Genomic DNA, 26,535 nt, shown 5'->3' with positions numbered 1-26,535 from the left:
GTTAACTTTGTTAATTTTGCTGAGTTTAATTAACACTGTTATATCTTTAAAGAGAAGTTCTTTAGTCATTATTGGTAACATATTGTGAAAAGTGGCTGATTGAAGGAGTCAGAGCTCGAATTCAACCCTTCTTTGTTCACCCTTGAATGATTATCTCTCAGATATTAACATTCTAGGTGAACTCCCATTTATGAGATTACCTTGTTCGGTTATTGGTCCCGGTTTCGGGATGGTGCTTCGTATTTGTTAGTTCATATTAATAATTCTGTTATTTGTTATAATTATTTATTATTGATAATTGATAATTATAGCAAATAATCAACTGTGTTCCTTGCAGATCCTACAGTTGGTGCCTGAATTATTGATTAAGGTTAACAATATTTTGATTTCATAATCCATAATTGTCTGTGAGCAGAGGGGTGGGCTCACAGAGAGACACTGGTTAGTATTATGTGTCAAAAGACTCTCACACTGATCATCTCCAAACGTTTTCTTGGTTCCCAGAAGCTCAGCTGACTGCGCCGCCGCCCGCCGTGCGCAAGGGCGCGAAGGCCCGTCCAACGCTGCTTGCAGCTTTAATTAGGGCCTGAGCCCAAAGGGCGAAGACCCTCTTGTTTTTCGTGTGTTTGTTTCTTTCTTCTTATTATTCTTTATTATTACGCCACTTTAACTCTAAATTTGACCCCCTAAACATGCTCAAAAACTCACCAAATTTGGCACGCACATCAGGAATGGTGAAAAATTTGATAAAATGTAAAAATTAAACCCCAAAGTGCCAAAATGTGCTCTCTAGCGCCACCTATGTATCTAAAACGGCCGCCACGGCCCGTAGGAATGTCGTAGAGAGATCGAACCAAAACTCAATTATTCGTCTCATCAAGACCTACAAATCATACGCTGACACCCCTGACCTAAATCCAACAGGAAATCCGCAATGTCAATTTCAAAGTATGATTTTTTGCCAATTTTGGACCTTGAATAAACGCTATCTCCTCCTAGGGCGTTAATGGTATCGGCTTCAAACTTTAATACATGACTTATCACACTGTGTTGAGCAAAAGTTATTAAAAACTTTGTAATAACTCGAACGGTTTAGATTTAGTAAGCCCTGAAAGTTGGAGTGCGACATTACACCTTACAATGTAAACCAATGGGGAGGCAAATTCTGGGCATGGACTTTGTGCCAAACTGGGGCATCTGGCGTCTAAACTATAAGTCCCACCACTTTCAAACCTGTATCAATGGATTCGCGACGAAAATTCCTACAAAAAAATGTGATTTTTATGTAGGATTTGGTCAAAGTTATGGGATTTATGAGGATTTTTCACAAGAAGATCAGTTTAAAATCTGTCCTTCCAACTGTGAGGGAGAGAGAGAGAATGGGAGGGGGGGGGATGGGTAAAGTAAACATCTACTCCATTTCCAAGGATGCTTTGCGATTTTCACACCTCAGCAGGGAGCAGTCAACATCGGTCCCTCATTGGCGGAGACGCTCCTGCACAGCCATGACATCACCACCCCTTTATAAGCGAGCACGCCCGAAATACACGTCTTTCCCATGTCACTGAGCTCGGGGTAACTCCTGTTCCCCTGTGAGTTAGCTTGACTACCCCACGAACATGTTTTCCCCTCATCGAAGACTCCCCTCGTCGGACGAGACGAGACTTTGCCCGTGTTCACCCGAACACATTCCTGGAGCCGAGAGAGACCGCTGCTGCAACCAGCGTCCTCAAATTCCCCCGAGAAAGAGGAAATGAAGTTACTTACATTCCTTTTTTCCGCAGGTTTCACTTCACTCAGCTGGCCGACAGACCCGCTGATTCTCTCCGCTTTAACCTAAATAGCAATTCGGGACTCGGTGCTCCGTTTGGATCTAAACAGAGACCCGGGGTTAGCTGAGAGGCTAGCAGAGGCTAACTGGTTGTGCTTCTTTCGGTCATGCTGCAATTAACGCTCCGCTGCTGCCTGTTCTCCGCTTTAACCTAAATAACAAATCGGGACTCGGTGCTCCGTTTGGATCTAAACAGAGAGCCGGGGTTAGCTGAGTGGCTAGCAGAGGCTAACTGGTTGTGCTTCTTTCGGTCATGCTGCAGTTAACGCTCCGCTGCTGCCTGTTTGCTGCCTGTTCTCCGCTTTAACCTAAATAACAAATCGGGACTCGGTGCTCCGTTTGGATCTAAACAGAGAGCCGGGGTTAGCTGAGAGGCTAGCAGAGGCTAACTGGTTGTGCTTCTTTCGGTCATGCTGCAATTAACGCTCCGCTGCTGCTTGTTCTCGGCTTTAACCTAAATAACAAATCGGGACTCGGTGCTCCGTTTGGATCTAAACAGAGAGCCGGGGTTAGCTGAGAGGCTAGCAGAGGCTAACTGGTTGTGCTTCTTTCGGTCATGCTGCAGTTAACGCTCCGCTGCTGCCTGTTTGCTGCCTGTTAGTTGTGTTCACCACGCTAGACTATTTTGTGTTTGTCCCGCTCGGGACTACTGTGTTTGTGCTGCCGTGAGTGAGAAAGTAAACTGATTTGTCGATCTGAAACCAGACAACGTGCGTTACAGACTGCTGTCCGTACTTGCGCTCTCTGTGGAAAAAGAACCGCTTCTCTCTCTCTCACGATCGTTTTCCCTACTCCCTCTTGTGACTAACACTACACTCACGCGCGCACAGATACACGCACCGACATCGTTTTGCACATCTGATGGTCAGATAACGTCGGACAAAAGTGTCCAACCTGCAAGTGTCCAACCCTGTGCAAAGCTGTTTGTGTTTTGTTTGGTAGAATTAGATTTTAGAATAGCTATTTATTGAATGAAGCATTTGTTAACTTTGTTAATTTTGCTGAGTTTAATTAACACTGTTATATCTTTAAAGAGAAGTTCTTTAGTCATTATTGGTAACATATTGTGAAAAGTGGCTGATTGAAGGAGTCAGAGCTCGAATTCAACCCTTCTTTGTTCACCCTTGAATGATTATCTCTCAGATATTAACATTCTAGGTGAACTCCCATTTATGAGATTACCTTGTTCGGTTATTGGTCCCGGTTTCGGGATGGTGCTTCGTATTTGTTAGTTCATATTAATAATTCTGTTATTTGTTATAATTATTTATTATTGATAATTGATAATTATAGCAAATAATCAACTGTGTTCCTTGCAGATCCTACAGTTGGTGCCTGAATTATTGATTAAGGTTAACAATATTTTGATTTCATAATCCATAATTGTCTGTGAGCAGAGGGGTGGGCTCACAGAGAGACACTGGTTAGTATTATGTGTCAAAAGACTCTCACACTGATCATCTCCAAACGTTTTCTTGGTTCCCAGAAGCTTAGCTGACTGCGCCGCCGCCCGCCGTGCGCAAGGGCGCGAAGGCCCGTCCAACGCTGCTTGCAGCTTTAATTAGGGCCTGAGCCCAAAGGGCGAAGACCCTATTGTTTTTCGTGTGTTTGTTTCTTTCTTCTTATTATTCTTTATTATTACGCCACTTTAACTCTAAATTTGACCCCCTAAACATGCTCAAAAACTCACCAAATTTGGAACGCACATCAGGAATGGTGAAAAATTTGATAAAATGTAAAAAATAAACCCCAAAGTGCCAAAATGTGCTCTCTAGCGCCACCTATGTATCTAAAACGGCCGCCACGGCCCGTAGGAATGTTGTAGAGAGATCGAACCAAAATCCAATTATTCGTCTCATCAAGACCTACAAATCATACGCTGACACCCCTGACCTAAATCCAACAGGAAATCTGCAATGTCCATTTCAAAGTACGATTTTTTGCCAATTTTGGACCTTGAATAAACGCTATCTCCTCCTAGGGCGTTAATGGTATCGGCTTCAAACTTTAATACATGACTTATCACACTGTGTTGAGCAAAAGTTATTAAAAACTTTGTAATAACTCGAACGGTTTAGATTTAGTAAGCCCTGAAAGTTGGAGTGCGACATTACACCTTACAATGTAAACCAATGGGGAGGCAAATTCTTGGCATGGACTTTGTGCCAAACTGGGGCATCTGGCGTCTAAACTTTAAGTCCCACCACTTTCAAACCTGTATCAATGGATTCGCGACGAAAATTCCTACAAAAAAATGATATTTTTATGTAGGATTTGGCCAAAGTTATGGGATTTATGAGGATTTTTCACAAGTAGAGTACACTAATATCCTTCTCTGCAGCTGTGAGGGAGAGAGAGAGAATGGGAGGGGGGGATGGGTAAAGTAAACATCTACTGCCTGTGACAGAAGCCCTTGGACTGGCCACACTCCACTTACTTAGTGTTTCCACATATCTGACAGCAGTGTTCAATCCCTACTTCTTTTCAAGGAGTACATGTGCTCCTAAATGAAAGAAATTAGGAGCATATATATAACTTTAGGAGCACACTGAAAAATGTGCAAGTAAGAGTTTCTTAAAGAAAACAATTCATTATAACATATTTACAATTGATCACATACATATTTAAACTCTGTGTGTGTGTGTGTGTGCGCGTGTGTATGTAAATCACAATTTGCTGTTTTTAGGGGTGCTTGATTATGGCAAAAAATATAATCACGATCATTTTTTTTCAATATTGAGATCATGATTATTTAATATGATTACTTTTTGACTGTCATCTTCTCCAATTGCTGTTGTTCATACATGCACATATTTTTTCTGACTTGGCTGAGGGGACTATTACATATGTGATCATATATTGTACTAATGATCAAGAAAGACTATAGCTGATATGAGGGAAAAACTCAGGAAGAGGGTGGCAGTAATGCACCCAATATGCTGGTTGCCAACCGTTGTTGCCAACCAAAAAGGCGAGGGTAAAATATTTTTCCTCACCGAGTAGTACATCCTGTCAGCCGAGGGATTTCTTATCTGTGCAGCTGAACACGGTAGTTCTCTACGGACTGTTTTACCGTGATGGTCACGGTGTTTTTTCCGCAGGTTTCACTTCACTCAGCTGGCCGACAGACCCGCTGATTCTGTCCGCTTTAACCTAAATAACAAATCGGGACTCGGTGCTCCGTTTGGATCTAAACAGAGAGCCGGGGTTAGCTGAGAGGCTAGCAGAGGCGAACTGGTTGTGCTTCTTTCGGTCATGCTGCAATTAACGCTCCGCTGCTGCCTGTTCTCCGCTTTAACCTAAATAACAAATCGGGACTCAGTGCTCCGTTTGGATCTAAACAGAGAGCCAGGGTTAGCTGAGAGGCTAGCAGAGGCGAACTGGTTGTGCTTCTTTCGGTCATGCTGCAGTTAACGCTCCGCTGCTGCCTGTTTGCTGCCTGTTCTCCGCTTTAACCTAAATAACAAATCGGGACTCGGTGCTCCGTTTGGATCTAAAGAGATAGCCGGGGTTAGCTGAGAGGCTAGCAGAGGCGAACTGGTTGTGCTTCTTTCGGTCATGCTGCAGTTAACGCTCCGCTGCTGCCTGTTTGCTGCCTGTTAGTTGTGTTCACCACGCTAGACTATTTTGTGTTTGTCCCGCTCGGGACTACTGTGTTTGTGCTGCCGTGAGTGAGAAAGTAAACTGATTTGTCGATCTGAAACCAGACAACGTGCGTTACAGACTGCCGTCCGTACGTGCGCTCTCTGTGGAAAAAGAACCGCTTCTCTCTCTCTCACGATCGCTTTCCCTCCTCCCTCTCTTGTGACTAACACCACACTCACGCGCGCACAGATACACGTACCGACATCGTTTTGCACATCTGATGGTCAGATAACGTCGGACAAAAGTGTCCAACCTGCAGGTGTCCAACCCCGTGCAAAGCTGTTTGTGTTTTGTTTGGTAGAATTAGATTTTAGAATAGCTATTTATTGAGTGAAGCATTTGTTAACTTTGTTAATTTTGCTAAGTTTAATTAACACTGTTATATCTTTAAAGAGAAGTTCTTTAGTCATTATTGGTAACATATTGTGAAAAGTGGCTGATTGAAGGAGTCAGAGCTCGAATTCAACCCTTCTTTGTTCACCCTTGAATGATTATCTCTCAGATATTAACATTCTAGGTGAACTCCCATTTATGAGACTACCTTGCTCGGTTATTGGTCCCGGTTTCGGGGTGGTGCTTCGTATCTGTTAGTTCATATTAATAATTCTGTTAATTGTTATAATTAATTATTATTGATAATTGATAATTATAGCAAATAATTAACTGTGTTCTTCGCAGATCCTACAGTTGGTACCTGAATTATTGATTAAGGTTAACAATATTTTGATTTCATAATTCATAATTGTCTGTGAACAGAGGGGTGGGCTCACAGAGAGACACTGGTTAGTATTGTGTGTCAAAAGACTCTCACACTAATCATCTCCAAACGTTTTCTTGGTTCCCACAAGCTCAACTGACTGCGCCGCGGCCCGATGTGCGCAAGGGCGCGAAGGCCCGTTCAACGCTGCTTGCAGCTTTAATTAGGGCCTGAGCCCAAAGGGCGAAGACCCTATTGTTTTTCGTCCGTTTGTTTCTTTCTTATTATTATTATTAGGGCCTGAGCCCAAAGGGCGAAGACCCTCTTGTTTTTCGTGTGTTTGTTTGTTTCTTATTATTATTATTATTATTATTATTATTATTCTTTATTATTACGCCACTTTAACTCTAAATTTGACCCCCTAAACATGCTCAAAAACTCACCAAATTTGGCACGCACATCAGGAATGGTGAAAAATTTGATAAAATGTAAAAATTAAACCCCAAAGTGCCAAAATGTGCTCTCTAGCGCCACCTATGTATCTAAAACGGCCGCCACGGCCCGTAGGAATGTCGTAGAGAGATCGAACCAAAACCCAATTATTCGTCTCATCAAGACCTACAAATCATACGCTGACACCCCTGACCTAAATCCGACAGGAAATCTGCAATGTCCATTTCAAAGTATGATTTTTTGCCAATTTTGGACCTTGAATAAACGCTATCTCCTCCTAGGGCGTTAATGGTATCGGCTTCAAACTTTAATACATGACTTATCACACTGTGTTGAGCAAAAGTTATTAAAAACTTTGTAATAACTCGAACGGTTTAGATTTAGTAAGCCCTGAAAGTTGGAGTGCGACATTACACCTTACAATGTAAACCAATGGGGAGGCAAATTCTGGGCATGGACTTTGTGCCAAACTGGGGCATCTGGCGTCTAAACTATAAGTCCGACCACTTTCAAACCTGTATCAATGGATTCGCGACGAAAATTCCTACAAAAAAATGATATTTTTATGTAGGATTTGGCCAAAGTTATGGGATTTATGAGCATATTTCACAAGTAGAGTACACTAAAATCTTCTCTGCAGCTGTGAGGGAGAGAGAGAGAATGGGAGGGGGGGGATGGGTAAAGTAAACATCTACTGCCTGTGACAGAAGCCCTTGGACTGCAGCAGTGACAGCAGTGTTCAATCCTTACTTTTTTTCAAGGAGTACATGTGCTCCTAAATGACAGAAATTAGGAGCATACATATAACTTTAGGAGCACACTGAAAAATGTTCAAGTAAGAGTTTCTTAAAGAAAACAATTCATTACATACATATTTACAATTTATCACATACATATTTAAACTGTGTGTATGTGTGTGTGTGTGTGTGTGTGTGTGTGTGTGTATGTAAATCACAATTTGCTGTTTTTAGGGGTGCTTGATTATGGCAAAAATTATAATCACAATCATTTTTGTTCAATATTGAGATCATGATTATTTAACATGATTACTTTTTGACTGTCATCTTCTCCAATTGCTGTTGTTCATACATGCACATACTTTTTCTAACTTGGCTGAGGAGACTATTACATATGTAATCATATATTGTAGTAATGATTAAGAAAAACTATAGCCTATATGAGGGAAAAACTCAGGAAGGCTGGAGTTCCGGAGCTCCGTATTAAAACTGTAATGGACCTGCCATGAGGGTGGAGCAAACTCCATTTCCAAGGATGCTTTGCGATTTTCACACTTCAGCAGGGAGCAGTCAACATCGGTCCCTCATTGGCGGAGACGCTCCTGCACAGCGGAGCGTCCTGAGGACTCAGCCATGACATCACCACCCCTTTATAAGCGAGCACGCCCAAACTACACGTCTTTCCCATGTCACTGAGCTAGGGGTAACTCCTGTTCCCCTGTGAGTTAGCTTAACTACCCCACGAACATGTTTTCCCCTCATCGAAGGCTCCCCTCGTCGGACGAGACGAGACTTTGCCCGTGTTCACCCGAACACATTCCTGGACCCGAGAGAGACCGCTGCTGCAACCAGCGTCCTCAAATTCCCCCGAGAAAGAGGAAATGAAGTTACTTCGGGATAACGTGGACCGGCTCTGCCCTGCGCGTCTTCGCCGAGTCATCTCTGCTGTTCTCTCCGCCACTCCACTCAGAGCCAGCTGCCGTGTTTTCGCCGACCTGTTTTACCTTGATGGTCACGGTGTTTTTTCCGCAGGTTTCACTTCACTCAGCTGGCCGACAGACCCGCTGATTCTCTCCGCTTTAACCTAAATAGCAATTCGGGACTCGGTGCTCCGTTTGGATCTAAACAGAGAGCCGGGGTTAGCTGAGAGGCTAGCAGAGGCTAACTGGTTGTGCTTCTTTCGGTCATGCTGCAGTTAACGCTCCGCTGCTGCCTGTTTGCTGCCTGTTAGTTGTGTTCACCACGCTAGACTATTTTGTGTTTGTCCCGCTCGGGACTACTGTGTTTGTGCTGCCGTGAGTGAGAAAGTAAACTGATTTGTCGATCTGAAACCAGACAACGTGCGTTACAGACTGCCGTCCATACGTGCGCTCTCTGTGGAAAAAGAACCGCTTCTCTCTCTCTCACGATCGCTTTCCGTCCTCCCTCTCTTGTGACTAACACCATACTCACGCGCGCACAGATACACGCACCGACATCGTTTTGCACATCTGATGGTCAGATAACGTCGGACAAAAGTGTCCAACCTGCAAGTGTCCAACACTGTGCAAAGCTGTTTGTGTTTTGTTTGGTAGAATTAGATTTTAGAATAGCTATTTATTGAATGAAGCATTTGTTAACTTTGTTAATTTTGCTAAGTTTAATAAACACTGTTATATCTTTAAAGAGAAGTTCTTTAGTCATTATTGGTAACATATTGTGAAAAGTGGCTGATTGAAGGACTCAGAGCTCGAATTCAACCCTTCTTTGTTCACCCTTGAATGATTATCTCTCAGATATTAACATTCTAGGTGAATTCCCATTTATGAGACTACCTTGCTCGGTTATTGGTCCCAGTTTCGGGGTGGTGCTTCGTATCTGTTAGTTCATATTAATAATTCTGTTAATTGTTATAAGTAATTATTATTGATAATTGATAATTATAGCAAATAATTAACTGTGTTCTTCGCAGATCCTACAGTTGGTACCTGAATTATTGATTAAGGTTAACAATATTTTGATTTCATAATTCATAATTGTCTGTGAACAGAGGGGTGGGCTCACAGAGAGACACTGGTTAGCATTGTGTGTAAAAAGACTCTCACACTGATCATCTCCACACGTTTTCTTGGTTCCCACAAGCTCAACTGAATGCGCCGCGGCCCGCTGTGCGCAAGGGCGCGAAGGCCCGTCCAACGCTGCTTGCAGCTTTAATTCTTTATTATTACGCCACTTTAACTCTAAATTTGACCCCCTAAACATGCTCAAAAACTCACCAAATTTGGCACGCACATCAGGAATGGTGAAAAATTTGATAAAATGTAAAAATTAAACCCCAAAGTGCCAAAATGTGCTCTCTAGCGCCACCTATGTATCTGAAACGGCCACCACGGCCCGTAGGAATGTCGTAGAGAGATCGAACCAAAACTCAATTATTCGTCTCAGCAAGACCTACAAATCATACGCTGACACCCCTGACCTAAATCCAACAGGAAATCCGCAATGTCCATTTCAAAGTACGATTTTTTGCCAATTTTGGACCTTGAATAAACGCTATCTCCTTCTAGGGCGTTAATGGTATCGGCTTCAAACTTGAATACATGACTTATCACACTGTGTTGAGCAAAAGTTATTAAAAACTTTGTAATAACTCGAACGGTTTAGATTTAGTAAGCCCTGAAAGTTGGAGTGCGACATTACACCTTACAATGTAAACCAATGGGGAGGCAAATTCTGGGCATGGACTTTGTGCCAAACTGGGGCATCTGGCGTCTAAACTATAAGTCCCACCACTTTCAAACCTGTATCAATGGATTCGCGACGAAAATTCCTACAAAAAAAAGGATATTTTTATGTAGGATTTGGCCAAAGTTATGGGATTTATGAGGATTTTTCACAAGAAGATCACTTTGAAATCTTTCCTTCCAACTGTGAGGGAGAGAGAGAGAATGGGAGGGGGGGGGATGGGTAAAGTAAACATCTACTGCCTGTGACAGAAGCCCTTGGACTGCACCACACTCCAGTTACTTAGTGCTTTCACACATGTGACAGCAGTGTTCAATCCTTACTTCTTTTCAAGGAGTACATGTGCTCCTAAATGAAAGAAATTAGGAGCATATATATAACTTTAGGAGCACACTGAAAAATGTGCAAGTAAGAGTTTCTTACAGAAAACAATTCATTGTAACATATTTACAATTGATCACATACATATTTAAACTCTGTGTGTGTGTGTATGTGTGTATGTGTGTGTGTGTGTGTGTGTGTGTGTGTGCGTGTGTGTGTGTGTATGTAAATCACAATTAGCTGTTTTTAGGGGTGCTTGTTTATGGCAAAAATTATAATCACAATCATTTTTGTTCAATATTGAGATCATGATTATTTAACATGATTACTTTTTGCCTGTCATCTTCTGCAATTGCTGTTGTTCATACATGCACATATTTTTTCTAACTTGGCTGAGGAGACTATTACACATCTAATCATATATTGTAGTAATGATTAAGAAAAAGTATAGCCTATATGAGGGAAAAACTCAGGAAGGCTGGAGCTCCGGAGCTCCGTATTAAAACTGTAATGGACCTGCCATGAGGGTGGAGCAAACTCCATTTCCAAGAATGCTTTGCGATTTTCACACCTCAGCAGGGAGCAGTCAATATCGGTCCCTCATTGGCGGAGACGCTCCTGCACAGCGGAGCGTCCTGAGGACGCAGCCATGACATCACCACCCCTTTATAAGCGAGCACGCCCGAAATATACGTCTTTCCCATGTCACTGAGCTAGGGTTAACTCCTGTTCCCCTGTGAGTTAGCTTGACTACCCCACGAACATGTTTTCCCCTCATCGAAGACTCCCCTCGTCGGACGAGACGAGACTTTGCCCGTGTTCACCCGAACACATTCCTGGACCCGAGAGAGACCGCTGCTGCAACCAGCGTCCTCAAATTCCCCCGGAGAAAGAGGAAATGAAGTTACTTCGGGATAACGTGGACCGGCTCTGCCCTGCGCGTCTTCGCCGAGTCATCTCTGCTGTTCTCTCCGCCACTCCACTCAGAGCCAGCTGCCGTGTTTTCGCCGACCTGTTTTACCTTGATGGTCACGGTGTTTTTTCCGCAGGTTACACTTCACTGAGCTGGCCGACAGACCCGCTGATTCTCTCCGCTTTAACCTAAATAGCAATTCGGGACTCGGTGCTCCGTTTGGATCTAAACAGAGAGCCGGGGTTAGCTGAGAGGCTAGCAGAGGCTAACTGGTTGTGCTTCTTTCGGTCATGCTGCAGTTAACGCTCCGCTGCTGCCTGTTTGCTGCCTGTTAGTTGTGTTCACCACGCTTGACTATTTTGTGTTTGTCCCGCTCGGGACTACTGTGTTTGTGCTGCCGTGAGTGAGAAAGTAAACTGATTTGTCGATCTTAAACCAGACAACGTGCGTTACAGACTGCCGTCCATACGTGCGCTCTCTGTGGAAAAAGAACCGCTTCTCTCTCTCTCACGATCGCTCTCCCTCCTATCTGTACAGCTGAACACGGTAGTTCTCTACGGACTGTTTTACCGTGATGGTCACGGTGTTTTTTCCGCAGGTTTCACTTCACTCAGCTGGCCGACAGACCCGCTGATTCTGTCCGCTTTAACCTAAATAACAAATCGGGACTCGGTGCTGAGAGGCTAGCAGAGGCGAACTGGTTGTGCTTCTTTCGGTCATGCTGCAATTAACGCTCCGCTGCTGCCTGTTCTCCGCTTTAACCTAAATAACAAATCGGGACTCAGTGCTCCGTTTGGATCTAAACAGAGAGCCAGGGTTAGCTGAGAGGCTAGCAGAGGCGAACTGGTTGTGCTTCTTTCGGTCATGCTGCAGTTAACGCTCCGCTGCTGCCTGTTTGCTGCCTGTTCTCCGCTTTAACCTAAATAACAAATCGGGACTCAGTGCTCCGTTTGGATCTAAACAGAGAGCCAGGGTTAGCTGAGAGGCTATCAGAGGCGAACTGGTTGTGCTTCTTTCGGTCATGCTGCAGTTAACGCTCCGCTGCTGCCTGTTTGCTGCCTGTTAGTTGTGTTCACCACGCTAGACTATTTTGTGTTTGTCCCGCTCGGGACTACTGTGTTTGTGCTGCCGTGAGTGAAAAAGTAAACTGATTTGTCGATCTGAAACCAGACAACGTGCGTTACAGACTGCCGTCCATACGTGCGCTCTCTGTGGAAAAAGAACCGCTTCTCTCTCTCTCACGATCGCTCTCCCTCCTATCTGTACAGCTGAACACGGTAGTTCTCTACGGACTGTTTTACCGTGATGGTCACGGTGTTTTTTCCGCAGGTTTCACTTCACTCAGCTGGCCGACAGACCCGCTGATTCTGTCCGCTTTAACCTAAATAACAAATCGGGACTCGGTGCTGAGAGGCTAGCAGAGGCGAACTGGTTGTGCTTCTTTCGGTCATGCTGCAATTAACGCTCCGCTGCTGCCTGTTCTCCGCTTTAACCTAAATAACAAATCGGGACTCAGTGCTCCGTTTGGATCTAAACAGAGAGCCAGGGTTAGCTGAGAGGCTAGCAGAGGCGAACTGGTTGTGCTTCTTTCGGTCATGCTGCAGTTAACGCTCCGCTGCTGCCTGTTTGCTGCCTGTTCTCCGCTTTAACCTAAATAACAAATCGGGACTCAGTGCTCCGTTTGGATCTAAACAGAGAGCCAGGGTTAGCTGAGAGGCTATCAGAGGCGAACTGGTTGTGCTTCTTTCGGTCATGCTGCAGTTAACGCTCCGCTGCTGCCTGTTTGCTGCCTGTTAGTTGTGTTCACCACGCTAGACTATTTTGTGTTTGTCCCGCTCGGGACTACTGTGTTTGTGCTGCCGTGAGTGAAAAAGTAAACTGATTTGTCGATCTGAAACCAGACAACGTGCGTTACAGACTGCCGTCCGTACGTGCGCTCTCTGTGGAAAAAGAACCGCTTCTCTCTCTCTCTCACGATCGCTTTCCCTCCTCCGTCTCTTGTGACTAACACCACACTCACGCGCGCACAGATACACGCACCGACATCGTTTTGCACATCTGATGGTCAGATAACGTCGGACAAAAGTGTCCAACCTGCAGGTGTCCAACCCCGTGCAAAGCTGTTTGTGTTTTGTTTGGTAGAATTAGATTTTAGAATAGCTATTTATTGAGTGAAGCATTTGTTAACTTTGTTAATTTTGCTAAGTTTAATAAACACTGTTATATCTTTAAAGAGAAGTTATTTAGTCATTATTGGTAACATATTGTGAAAAGTGGCTGATTGAAGGAGTCAGAGCTCGAATTCAACCCTTCTTTGTTCACCCTTGAATGATTATCTCTCAGATATGAACATTCTAGGTGAACTCCCATTTATGAGACTACCTTGCTCGGTTATTGGTCCCGGTTTCGGGGTGGTGCTTCGTATCTGTTAGTTCATATTAATAACTCTGTTAATTGTTATAATTAATTATTATTGATAATTGATAATTATAGCAAATAATTAACTGTGTTCTTCGCAGATCCTACAGTTGGTACCTGAATTATTGATTAAGGTTAACAATATTTTGATTTCATAATTCATAATTGTCTGTGAACGGAGGGGTGGGCTCACAGAGAGACACTGGTTAGTATTGTGTGTAAAAAGACTCTCACACTGATCATCTCCAAACGTTTTCTTGGTTCCCACAAGCTCAACTGACTGCGCCGCGGCTTGACGTGCGCAAGGGCGCGAAGGCCCGTCCAACGCTGCTTGCAGCTTTAATTAGGGCCTGAGCCCAAAGGGCGAAGACCCTCTTGTTTTTCGTGCGTTTGTTTCTTTATTATTATTATTATTATTCTTTCTTGTTACGCCACTTTAACTCTAAATTTGACCCCCTAAACATGCTCAAAAACTCACCAAATTTGGCACGCACATCAGGAATGGTGAAAAATTTGATAAAATGTAAAAATTAAACCCCAAAGTGCCAAAATGTGCTCTCTAGCGCCACCTATGTATCTAAAACGGCTGCCACGGCCCGTAGGAATGTCGTAGAGAGATCGAACCAAAACTCAATTATTCGTCTCATCAAGACCTACAAATCATACGCTGACACCCCTGACCTAAATCCAACAGGAAATCTGCAATGTCCATTTCAAAGTATGATTTTTTGCCAATTTTGGACCTTGAATAAACGCTATCTCCTCCTAGGGCGTTAATGGTATCGGCTTCAAACTTGAATACATGACTTATCACACTGTGTTGAGCAAAAGTTATTAAAAACTTTGTAATAACTCGAACGGTTTAGATTTAGTAAGCCCTGAAAGTTGGAGTGCGACATTACACCTTACAATGTAAACCAATGGGGAGGCAAATTCTGGGCATGGACTTTGTGCCAAACTGGGGCATCTGGCGTCTAAACTATAAGTCCCACCACTTCCAAACCTGTATCAATGGATTCGCGACGAAAATTCCTACAAAAAAATGATATTTTTATGTAGGATTTGGCCAAAGTTATGGGATTTATGAGGATTTTTCACAAGAAGATCACTTTGAAATCTTTCCTTCCAACTGTGAGGGAGAGAGAGAGAATGGGAGGGGGGGGATGGGTAAAGTAAACATCTACTGCCTGTGACAGAAGCCCTTGGACTGCACCACACTCCACTTACTTAGTGCTTTCACACATGTGACAGCAGTGTTCAATCCTTACTTCTTTTCAAGGAGCGCATGTGCTCCTAAATGAAAGAAATTAGGAGCATACATATAACTTTAGGAGCACACTGAAAAATGTTCAAGTAAGAGTTTCTTACAGAAAACAATTCATTTCATACATATTTACAATTTATCACATACATATTTAAACTCTGTGTGTGTGTGTGTGTGTGTGTGTATGTAAATCACAATTTGCTGTTTTTAGGGGTGCTTGATTATGGTAAAAATTATAATCACAATCATTTTTGTTCAATATTGAGATCATGATTATTTAACATGATCACTTTTTGACTGTCATCTTCTCCAATTGCTGTTGTTCATACATGCACATATTTTTTCTAACTTGGCTGAGGAGACTATTACATATGTAATCATATATTGTAGTAATGATTAAGAAAAACTATAGCCTATATGAGGGAAAAACTCAGGAAGGCTGGAGTTCCGGAGCGCCGTATTAAAACTGTAATGGACCTGCCATGAGGGTGGAGCAAACTCCATTTCCAAGGATGCTTTGCGATTTTCACACTTCAGCAGGGAGCAGTCAACATCGGTCCCTCATTGGCGGAGACGCTCCTGCACAGCGGAGCGTCCTGAGGACGCAGCCATGACATCACCACCCCTTTATAAGCGAGCACGCCCGAAATATACGTCTTTCCCATGTCACTGAGCTAGGGGTAACTCCTGTTTCCCTGTGAGTTAGCTTGACTACCCCACGAACATGTTTTCCCCTCATCGAAGACTCCCCTCGTCGGACGAGACGAGACTTTGCCCGTGTTCACCCGAACACATTCCTGGACCCGAGAGAGACCGCTGCTGCAACCAGCGTCCTCAAATTCCCCCGAGAAAGAGGAAATGAAGTTACTTCGGGATAACGTGGACCGGCTCTGCCCTGCGCGTCTTCGCCGAGTCATCTCTGCTGTTCTCTCCGCCACTCCACTCAGAGCCAGCTGCCGTGTTTTCGCCGACCTGTTTTACCTTGATGGTCACGGTGTTTTTTCCGCAGGTTTCACTTCACTCAGCTGGCCGACAGACCCGCTGATTCTCTCCGCTTTAACCTAAATAGCAATTCGGGACTCGGTGCTCCGTTTGGATCTAAACAGAGAGCCGGGGTTAGCTGAGAGGCTAGCAGAGGCTAACTGGTTGTGCTTCTTTCGGTCATGCTGCAATTAACGCTCCGCTGCTGCCTGTTCTCCGCTTTAACCTAAATAACAAATCGGGACTCGGTGCTCCGTTTGGATCTAAACAGAGAGCCGGGGTTAGCTGAGAGGCTAGCAGAGGCTAACTGGTTGTGCTTCTTTCGGTCATGCTGCAGTTAACGCTCCGCTGCTGCCTGTTTGCTGCCTGTTAGTTGTGTTCACCACGCTTGACTATTTTGTGTTTGTCCCGCTCGGGACTACTGTGTTTGTGCTGCCGTGAGTGAGAAAGTAAACTGATTTGTCGATCTTAAAACAGACAACGTGCGTTACAGACTGCCGTCCGTACGTGCGCTCTCTGTGGAAAAAGAACCGCTTCTCTCTCTCTCACGATCGCTTTCCCTCCTCCCTCTCTTGTGACTAACACCATACTCACGCGCGCACAGATACACGCACCGACATCGTTTTGCACATCTGATGGTCAGATAACGTCGGACAAAAGTGTCCAACCTGCAAGTGTCCAACCCTGTGCAAAGCTGTTTGTGTTTTGTTTGGTAGAATTAGATTTTAGAATAGCTATTTATTGAATGAAGCATTTGTTAACTTTGTTAATTTTGCTAAGTTTAATAAACACTGTTATGTCTTTAAAGAGAAGTTCTTTAGTCATTATTGGTAACATATTGTGAAAAGTGGCTGATTGAAGGAGTCAGAGCTCGAATTCAACCCTTCTTTGTTCACCCTTGAATGATTATCTCTCAGATATGAACATTCTAGGTGAACTCCCATTTATGAGACTACCTTGCTCGGTTATTGGTCCCGGTTTCGGGGTGGTGCTTCGTATCTGTTAGTTCATATTAATAATTCTGTTAATTGTTATAATTAATTATTATTGATCATTGATAATTATAGCAAATAATTAACTGTGTTCTTCGCAGATCCTACAGTTGGTACCTGAATTATTTTTTAAGGTTAACAATATTTTGATTTCATAATTCATAATTGTCTGTGAACAGAGGGGTGGGCTCACAGAGAGACACTGGTTAGTATTGTGTGTAAAAAGACTCTCACACTAATCATCTCCAAACGTTTTCTTGGTTCCCACAAGCTCAACTGACTGCGCCGCGGCTTGACGTGCGCAAGGGCGCGAAGGCCCGTCCAACGCTGCTTGCAGCTTTAATTAGGGCCTGAGCCCAAAGGGCGAAGACCCTCTTGTTTTTCGTGTGTTTGTTTGTTTCTTATTATTATTATTATTATTATTATTAGGGCCTGAGCCCAAAGGGCGAAGACCCTCTTGTTTTTCGTGTGTTTGTTTGTTTCTTATTATTATTAGGGCCTGAGCCCAAAGGGCGAAGACCCTCTTGTTTTTCGTGTGTTTGTTTGTTTCTTATTATTATTATTATTATTATTATTATTCTTTATTATTACGCCACTTTAACTCTAAATTTGACCCCCTAAACATGCTCAAAAACTCACCAAATTTGGCACGCACATCAGGAATGGTGAAAAATTTGATAAAATGTAAAAATTAAACCCCAAAGTGCCAAAATGTGCTCTCTAGCGCCACCTATGTATCTAAAACGGCCACCACGGCCCGTAGGAATGTCGTAGAGAGATCGAACCAAAACCCAATTATTCGTCTCATCAAGACCTACAAATCATACGCTGACACCCCTGACCTAAATCCAACAGGAAATCTGCAATGTCAATTTCAAAGTATGATTTTTTGCCAATTTTGGACCTTGAATAAACGCTATCTCCTCCTAGGGCGTTAATGGTATCGGCTTCAAACTTGAATACATGACTTATCACACTGTGTTGAGCAAAAGTTATTAAAAACTTTGTAATAACTCGAACGGTTTAGATTTAGTAAGCCCTGAAAGTTGGAGTGCGACATTACACCTTACAATGTAAACCAATGGGGAGGCAAATTCTGGGCATGGACTTTGTGCCAAACTGGGGCATCTGGCGTCTAAACTATAAGTCCCACCACTTTCAAACCTGTATCAATGGATTCGCGACGAAAATTCCTACAAAAAAATGATATTTTTATGTAGGATTTGGCCAAAGTTATGGGATTTATGAGCATATTTCACAAGTAGAGTACACTAAAATCTTCTCTGCAGCTGTGAGGGAGAGAGAGAGAATGGGAGGGGGGGGATGGGTAAAGTAAACATCTACTGTCTGTGACAGAAGCCCTTGGACTGCAGCAGTGACAGCAGTGTTCAATCCTTACTTCTTTTCAAGGAGTACATGTGCTCCTAAATGACAGAAATTAGGAGCATACATATAACTTTAGGAGCACACTGAAAAATGTTCAAGTAAGAGTTTCTTAAATAAAACAATTCATTACATACATATTTACAATTTATCACATACATATTTAAACTGTGTGTGTGTGTGTGTGTGTGTGTGTGTGTGTGTGTGTGTGTATGTGTATGTAAATCACAATTTGCTGTTTTTAGGGGTGCTTGATTATGGCAAAAATTATAATCACAATCATTTTTGTTCAATATTGAGATCATGATTATTTAACATGATTACTTTTTGACTGTCATCTTCTCCAATTGCTGTTGTTCATACATGCACATACTTTTTCTAACTTGGCTGAGGAGACTATTACATATGTAATCATATATTGTAGTAATGATTAAGAAAAACTATAGCCTATATGAGGGAAAAACTCAGGAAGGCTGGAGTTCCGGAGCTCCGTATTAAAACTGTAATGGACCTGCCATGAGGGTGGAGCAAACTCCATTTCCAAGGATGCTTTGCGATTTTCACACCTCAGCAGGGAGCAGTCAACATCGGTCCCTCATTGGCGGAGACTCTCCTGCACAGCGGAGCGTCCTGAGGACGCAGCCATGACATCACCACCCCTTTATAAGCGAGCACGCCCAAACTACACGTCTTTCCCATGTCACTGAGCTAGGGGTAACTCCTGTTCCCCTGTGAGTTAGCTTGACTACCCCACGAACATGTTTTCCCCTCATCGAAGACTCCCCTCGTCGGACGAGACGAGACTTTGCCCGTGTTCACCCGAACACATTCCTGGACCCGAGAGAGACCGCTGCTGCAACCAGCGTCCTCAAATTCCCCCGAGAAAGAGGAAATGAAGTTACTTCGCGATAACGTGGACCGGCTCTGCCCTGCGCGTCTTCGCCGAGTTGTCTCTGCTGTTCTCTCCGCCACTCCACTCAGAGCCAGCTGCCTTGTTTTCGACGACGTGCGAGAACGGCACCGTCTGCCTCCGAGCCAAGAACAAAGATGGACATTAAGACGGACTACACACACACACAACCTGCGCACTTTCTGAAGCGACCAAGTAAGAGGCATAAGTCTGGGCATAGGCAGTGTTAGTTGTGTGTTCTTTTCAGCATCAGTTGCTGTTGTTTAGCATTTAGCCTTTTTAGCTTTATTGCTGTTGTTCTTGTTGTGTGAGTTGACGGACCGCCGAGTCCATTTTTCTCTGCTTTACTGTGAGGAGTATTTTAAGTTTGCTGCCTGTTAGTTGTGTTCACCACGCTAGACTATTTTGTGTTTTTCCCGGTCGGGACAACTGCTACTTTTGTGCCACCGTGAGATCAGAAACCAGACAACGTACGTTACAGACTGCCGTCCGTACGTGCGCTCTCTGTGGTCAAAAGAGCCGCTTCTCTCCCTCTCACGATCGCTTTCCCTCCTTCCTCTCTTGCTACTAACACACACACACACACACACGCATTCCCCTGCAAGTGTCCAACTCTGTGCAAAGCTGTTTGTGTTTTGTTTGGTAGAATTAGATTTTAGAATAGCTGTTTATTGAATGAAGTATATGTTAACTTTGTTAATTTTGCTACGTTTAATAAACAATGTTATATCTTTAAAGAGAAGTTCTTTTGTCATTATTGTGTGTAACATATTGTGAGAAGTGGCTGATTAAAGGAGTCAGAGCTTGAATTCAACCCTTCTTTGTTCACCCTTGAATGTTGATATCTCGCAGATATTAGCATTCTAGGTGAAATCCCATTTATGAGATTACCTTGTTCGGTTATTGGTCCTGGTTTCCGGGTGGTGCTCCGTGCTTGTTAGTTCATATTAATAATTCTATTAATTATTATAATTAGTTAATTATCTTAGATAATTGATAATTATGGCAAATAATCAACTGTGTTCCTCATACATGCTACAGTTGGTGCCTGAATTATTGATTAAGGTTAACAATATTTTAATTTCATAAGCCATAATTATCTGTGATAAACAGAGGCGTGCGCTCACGGAGAGAAAGTAGTTAGTATTGTGTGTCAAAAGACTCTCACACTGATCATCTCCAAACGTTTTCTTGGTTCCCACAAGCTCAACTGACTGCGCCGCGGCCCGACGTGCGCAAGGGCGCGAAGGCCCGTCCAACGCTGCTTGCAGCTTTAATTATTATTATTCTTTCTTGTTACGCCACTTTAACTCTAAATTTGACCCCCTAAACATGCTCAAAAACTCACCAAATTTGGCACGCACATCAGGAATGGTGAAAAATTTGATAAAATGTAAAAATTAAACCCCAAAGTGCCAAAATGTGCTCTCTAGCGCCACCTATGTATCTAAAACGGCTGCCACGGCCCGTAGGAATGTCGTAGAGAGATCGAACCAAAACTCAATTATTCGTCTCATCAAGACCTACAAATCATACGCTGACACCCCTGACCTAAATCCAACAGGAAATCTGCAATGTCCATTTCAAAGTATGATTTTTTGCCAATTTTGGACCTTGAATAAACGCTATCTCCTCCTAGGGCGTTAATGGTATCGGCTTCAAACTTGAATACATGACTTATCACACTGTGTTGAGCAAAAGTTATTAAAAACTTTGTAATAACTCGAACGGTTTAGATTTAGTAAGCCCTGAAAGTTGGAGTGCGACATTACACCTTACAATGTAAACCAATGGGGAGGCAAATTCTGGGCATGGACTTTGTGCCAAACTGGGGCATCTGGCGTCTAAACTATAAGTCCCACCACTTCCAAACCTGTATCAATGGATTCGCGACGAAAATTCCTACAAAAAAATGATATTTTTATGTAGGATTTGGCCAAAGTTATGGGATTTATGAGGATTTTTCACAAGAAGATCACTTTGAAATCTTTCCTTCCAACTGTGAGGGAGAGAGAGAGAATGGGAGGGGGGGGATGGGTAAAGTAAACATCTACTGCCTGTGACAGAAGCCCTTGGACTGCACCACACTCCACTTACTTAGTGCTTTCACACATGTGACAGCAGTGTTCAATCCTTACTTCTTTTCAAGGAGCGCATGTGCTCCTAAATGAAAGAAATTAGGAGCATACATATAACTTTAGGAGCACACTGAAAAATGTTCAAGTAAGAGTTTCTTACAGAAAACAATTCATTTCATACATATTTACAATTTATCACATACATATTTAAACTCTGTGTGTGTGTGTGTGTGTGTGTGTATGTAAATCACAATTTGCTGTTTTTAGGGGTGCTTGATTATGGTAAAAATTATAATCACAATCATTTTTGTTCAATATTGAGATCATGATTATTTAACATGATCACTTTTTGACTGTCATCTTCTCCAATTGCTGTTGTTCATACATGCACATATTTTTTCTAACTTGGCTGAGGAGACTATTACATATGTAATCATATATTGTAGTAATGATTAAGAAAAACTATAGCCTATATGAGGGAAAAACTCAGGAAGGCTGGAGTTCCGGAGCGCCGTATTAAAACTGTAATGGACCTGCCATGAGGGTGGAGCAAACTCCATTTCCAAGGATGCTTTGCGATTTTCACACTTCAGCAGGGAGCAGTCAACATCGGTCCCTCATTGGCGGAGACGCTCCTGCACAGCGGAGCGTCCTGAGGACGCAGCCATGACATCACCACCCCTTTATAAGCGAGCACGCCCGAAATATACGTCTTTCCCATGTCACTGAGCTAGGGGTAACTCCTGTTTCCCTGTGAGTTAGCTTGACTACCCCACGAACATGTTTTCCCCTCATCGAAGACTCCCCTCGTCGGACGAGACGAGACTTTGCCCGTGTTCACCCGAACACATTCCTGGACCCGAGAGAGACCGCTGCTGCAACCAGCGTCCTCAAATTCCCCCGAGAAAGAGGAAATGAAGTTACTTCGGGATAACGTGGACCGGCTCTGCCCTGCGCGTCTTCGCCGAGTCATCTCTGCTGTTCTCTCCGCCACTCCACTCAGAGCCAGCTGCCGTGTTTTCGCCGACCTGTTTTACCTTGATGGTCACGGTGTTTTTTCCGCAGGTTTCACTTCACTCAGCTGGCCGACAGACCCGCTGATTCTCTCCGCTTTAACCTAAATAGCAATTCGGGACTCGGTGCTCCGTTTGGATCTAAACAGAGAGCCGGGGTTAGCTGAGAGGCTAGCAGAGGCTAACTGGTTGTGCTTCTTTCGGTCATGCTGCAATTAACGCTCCGCTGCTGCCTGTTCTCCGCTTTAACCTAAATAACAAATCGGGACTCGGTGCTCCGTTTGGATCTAAACAGAGAGCCGGGGTTAGCTGAGAGGCTAGCAGAGGCTAACTGGTTGTGCTTCTTTCGGTCATGCTGCAGTTAACGCTCCGCTGCTGCCTGTTTGCTGCCTGTTAGTTGTGTTCACCACGCTTGACTATTTTGTGTTTGTCCCGCTCGGGACTACTGTGTTTGTGCTGCCGTGAGTGAGAAAGTAAACTGATTTGTCGATCTTAAAACAGACAACGTGCGTTACAGACTGCCGTCCGTACGTGCGCTCTCTGTGGAAAAAGAACCGCTTCTCTCTCTCTCACGATCGCTTTCCCTCCTCCCTCTCTTGTGACTAACACCATACTCACGCGCGCACAGATACACGCACCGACATCGTTTTGCACATCTGATGGTCAGATAACGTCGGACAAAAGTGTCCAACCTGCAAGTGTCCAACCCTGTGCAAAGCTGTTTGTGTTTTGTTTGGTAGAATTAGATTTTAGAATAGCTATTTATTGAATGAAGCATTTGTTAACTTTGTTAATTTTGCTAAGTTTAATAAACACTGTTATGTCTTTAAAGAGAAGTTCTTTAGTCATTATTGGTAACATATTGTGAAAAGTGGCTGATTGAAGGAGTCAGAGCTCGAATTCAACCCTTCTTTGTTCACCCTTGAATGATTATCTCTCAGATATGAACATTCTAGGTGAACTCCCATTTATGAGACTACCTTGCTCGGTTATTGGTCCCGGTTTCGGGGTGGTGCTTCGTATCTGTTAGTTCATATTAATAATTCTGTTAATTGTTATAATTAATTATTATTGATCATTGATAATTATAGCAAATAATTAACTGTGTTCTTCGCAGATCCTACAGTTGGTACCTGAATTATTTTTTAAGGTTAACAATATTTTGATTTCATAATTCATAATTGTCTGTGAACAGAGGGGTGGGCTCACAGAGAGACACTGGTTAGTATTGTGTGTAAAAAGACTCTCACACTAATCATCTCCAAACGTTTTCTTGGTTCCCACAAGCTCAACTGACTGCGCCGCGGCTTGACGTGCGCAAGGGCGCGAAGGCCCGTCCAACGCTGCTTGCAGCTTTAATTATTATTATTATTATTATTATTCTTTATTATTACGCCACTTTAACTCTAAATTTGACCCCCTAAACATGCTCAAAAACTCACCAAATTTGGCACGCACATCAGGAATGGTGAAAAATTTGATAAAATGTAAAAATTAAACCCCAAAGTGCCAAAATGTGCTCTCTAGCGCCACCTATGTATCTAAAACGGCCGCCACGGCCCGTAGGAATGTCGTAGAGAGATCGAACCAAAACCCAATTATTCGTCTCATCAAGACCTACAAATCATACGCTGACACCCCTGACCTAAATCCAACAGGAAATCTGCAATGTCCATTTCAAAGTATGATTTTTTTGCCAATTTTGGACCTTGAATAAACGCTATCTCCTCCTAGGGCGTTAATGGTATCGGCTTCAAACTTGAATACATGACTTATCACACTGTGTTGAGCAAAAGTTATTAAAAACTTTGTAATAACTCGAACGGTTTAGATTTAGTAAGCCCTGAAAGTTGGAGTGCGACATTACACTTTACAATGTAAACCAATGGGGAGGCAAATTCTGGGCATGGCCTTTGTGCCAAACTGGGGCATCTGGCGTCTAAACTATAAGTCCGACCACTTTCAAACCTGTATCAATGGATTCGCGACGAAAATTCCTACAAAAAAATGATATTTTTATGTAGGATTTGGCCAAAGTTATGGGATTTATGAGCATATTTCACAAGTAGAGTACACTAAAATCTTCTCTGCAGCTGTGAGGGAGAGAGAGAGAATGGGAGGGGGGGGATGGGTAAAGTAAACATCTACTGCCTGTGACAGAAGCCCTTGGACTGCAGCAGTGACAGCAGTGTTCAATCCTTACTTCTTTTCAAGGAGTACATGTGCTCCTAAATGACAGAAATTAGGAGCATACATATAACTTTAGGAGCACACTGAAAAATGTTCAAGTAAGAGTTTCTTAAAGAAAACAATTCATTACATACATATTTACAATTTATCACATACATATTTAAACTGTGTGTGTGTGTGTGTGTGTGTGTGTGTGTGTGTATGTGTATGTAATTCACAATTTGCTGTTTTTAGGGGTGCTTGATTATGGCAAAAATTATAATCACAATCATTTTTGTTCAATATTGAGATCATGATTATTTAACATGATTACTTTTTGACTGTCATCTTCTCCAATTGCTGTTGTTCATACATGCACATACTTTTTCTAACTTGGCTGAGGAGACTATTACATATGTAATCATATATTGTAGTAATGATTAAGAAAAACTATAGCCTATATGAGGGAAAAACTCAGGAAGGCTGGAGTTCCGGAGCTCCGTATTAAAACTGTAATGGACCTGCCATGAGGGTGGAGCAAACTCCATTTCCAAGAATGCTTTGCGATTTTCACACTTCAGCAGGGAGCAGTCAACATCGGTCCCTCATTGGCGGAGACGCTCCTGCACAGCGGAGCGTCCTGAGGACGCAGCCATGACATCACCACCCCTTTATAAGCGAGCACGCCCAAACTACACGTCTTTCCCATGTCACTGAGCTAGGGGTAACTCCTGTTCCCCTGTGAGTTAGCTTGACTACCCCACGAACATGTTTTCCCCTCATCGAAGACTCCCCTCGTCGGACGAGACGAGACTTTGCCCGTGTTCACCCGAACACATTCCTGGACCCGAGAGAGACCGCTGCTGCAACCAGCGTCCTCAAATTCCCCCGAGAAAGAGGAAATGAAGTTACTTCGGGATAACGTGGACCGGCTCTGCCCCGCGCGTCTTCGCCGAGTCGTGTCTGCTGTTCTCTCCGCCACTCCACTCAGAGCCAGCTGCCATGTTTTCGCCGACCTGTTTTACCGTGATGGTCACGGTGTTTTTTCCGCAGGTTTCACTTCACTCAGCTGGCCGACAGACCCGCTGATTCTCTCCGCTTTAACCTAAATAGCAATTCGGGACTCGGTGCTCCGTTTGGATCTAAACAGAGAGCCGGGGTTAGCTGAGAGGCTAGCAGAGGCGAACTGGTTGTGCTTCTTTCGGTCATGCTGCAGTTAACGCTCCGCTGCTGCCTGTTAGTTGTGTTCACCACGCTAGACTATTTTGTGTTTGTCCCGCTCGGGACTACTGTGTTTGTGCTGCCGTGAGTGAGAAAGTAAACTGATTTGTCGATCTTAAACCAGACAACGTGCGTTACAGACTGCCGTCCATACGTGCGCTCTCTGTGGAAAAAGAACCGCTTCTCTCTCTCTCACGATCGCTTTCCCTCCTTCCTCTCTTGCTATTAACACACACACACACACACACATATATATACATACATACATACACGCATTCCCCTGCAAGTGTCCAACCCTGTGCAAAGCTGTTTGTGTTTTGTTTGGTAGAATTAGATTTTAGAATAGCTATTTATTGAGTGAAGCATTTGTTAACTTTGTTAATTTTGCTAAGTTTCATAAACACTGTTATATCTGTAAAGAGAAGTTCTTTAGTCATTATTGGTAACATATTGTGAAAAGTGGCTGATTGAAGGAGTCAGAGCTCGAATTCAACCCTTCTTTGTTCACCCTTGAATGATTATCTCTCAGATATTAACATTCTAGGAGAACTCCCATTTATGAGACTACCTTGCTCGGTTACTGGTCCCGGTTTCGGGGTGGTGCTTCGTATCTGTTAGTTCATATTAATAATTCTGTTAATTGTTATAATTAATTATTATTGATGATTGATAATTATAGCAAATAATTAACTGTGTTCTTCGCAGACCCTACAGTTGGTACCTGAATTATTGATTAAGGTTAACAATATTTTGATTTCATAATTCATAATTGTCTGTGAACAGAG

This window comes from Thunnus thynnus, chromosome 2 (genome assembly GCF_963924715.1).
Source record: "Thunnus thynnus chromosome 2, fThuThy2.1, whole genome shotgun sequence".
Classification (NCBI taxonomy): Eukaryota; Metazoa; Chordata; class Actinopteri; order Scombriformes; family Scombridae; genus Thunnus; species Thunnus thynnus.
The sequence above is the reverse complement of the archived record's forward strand: the minus strand, read 5'-3'. Positions refer to the sequence as shown.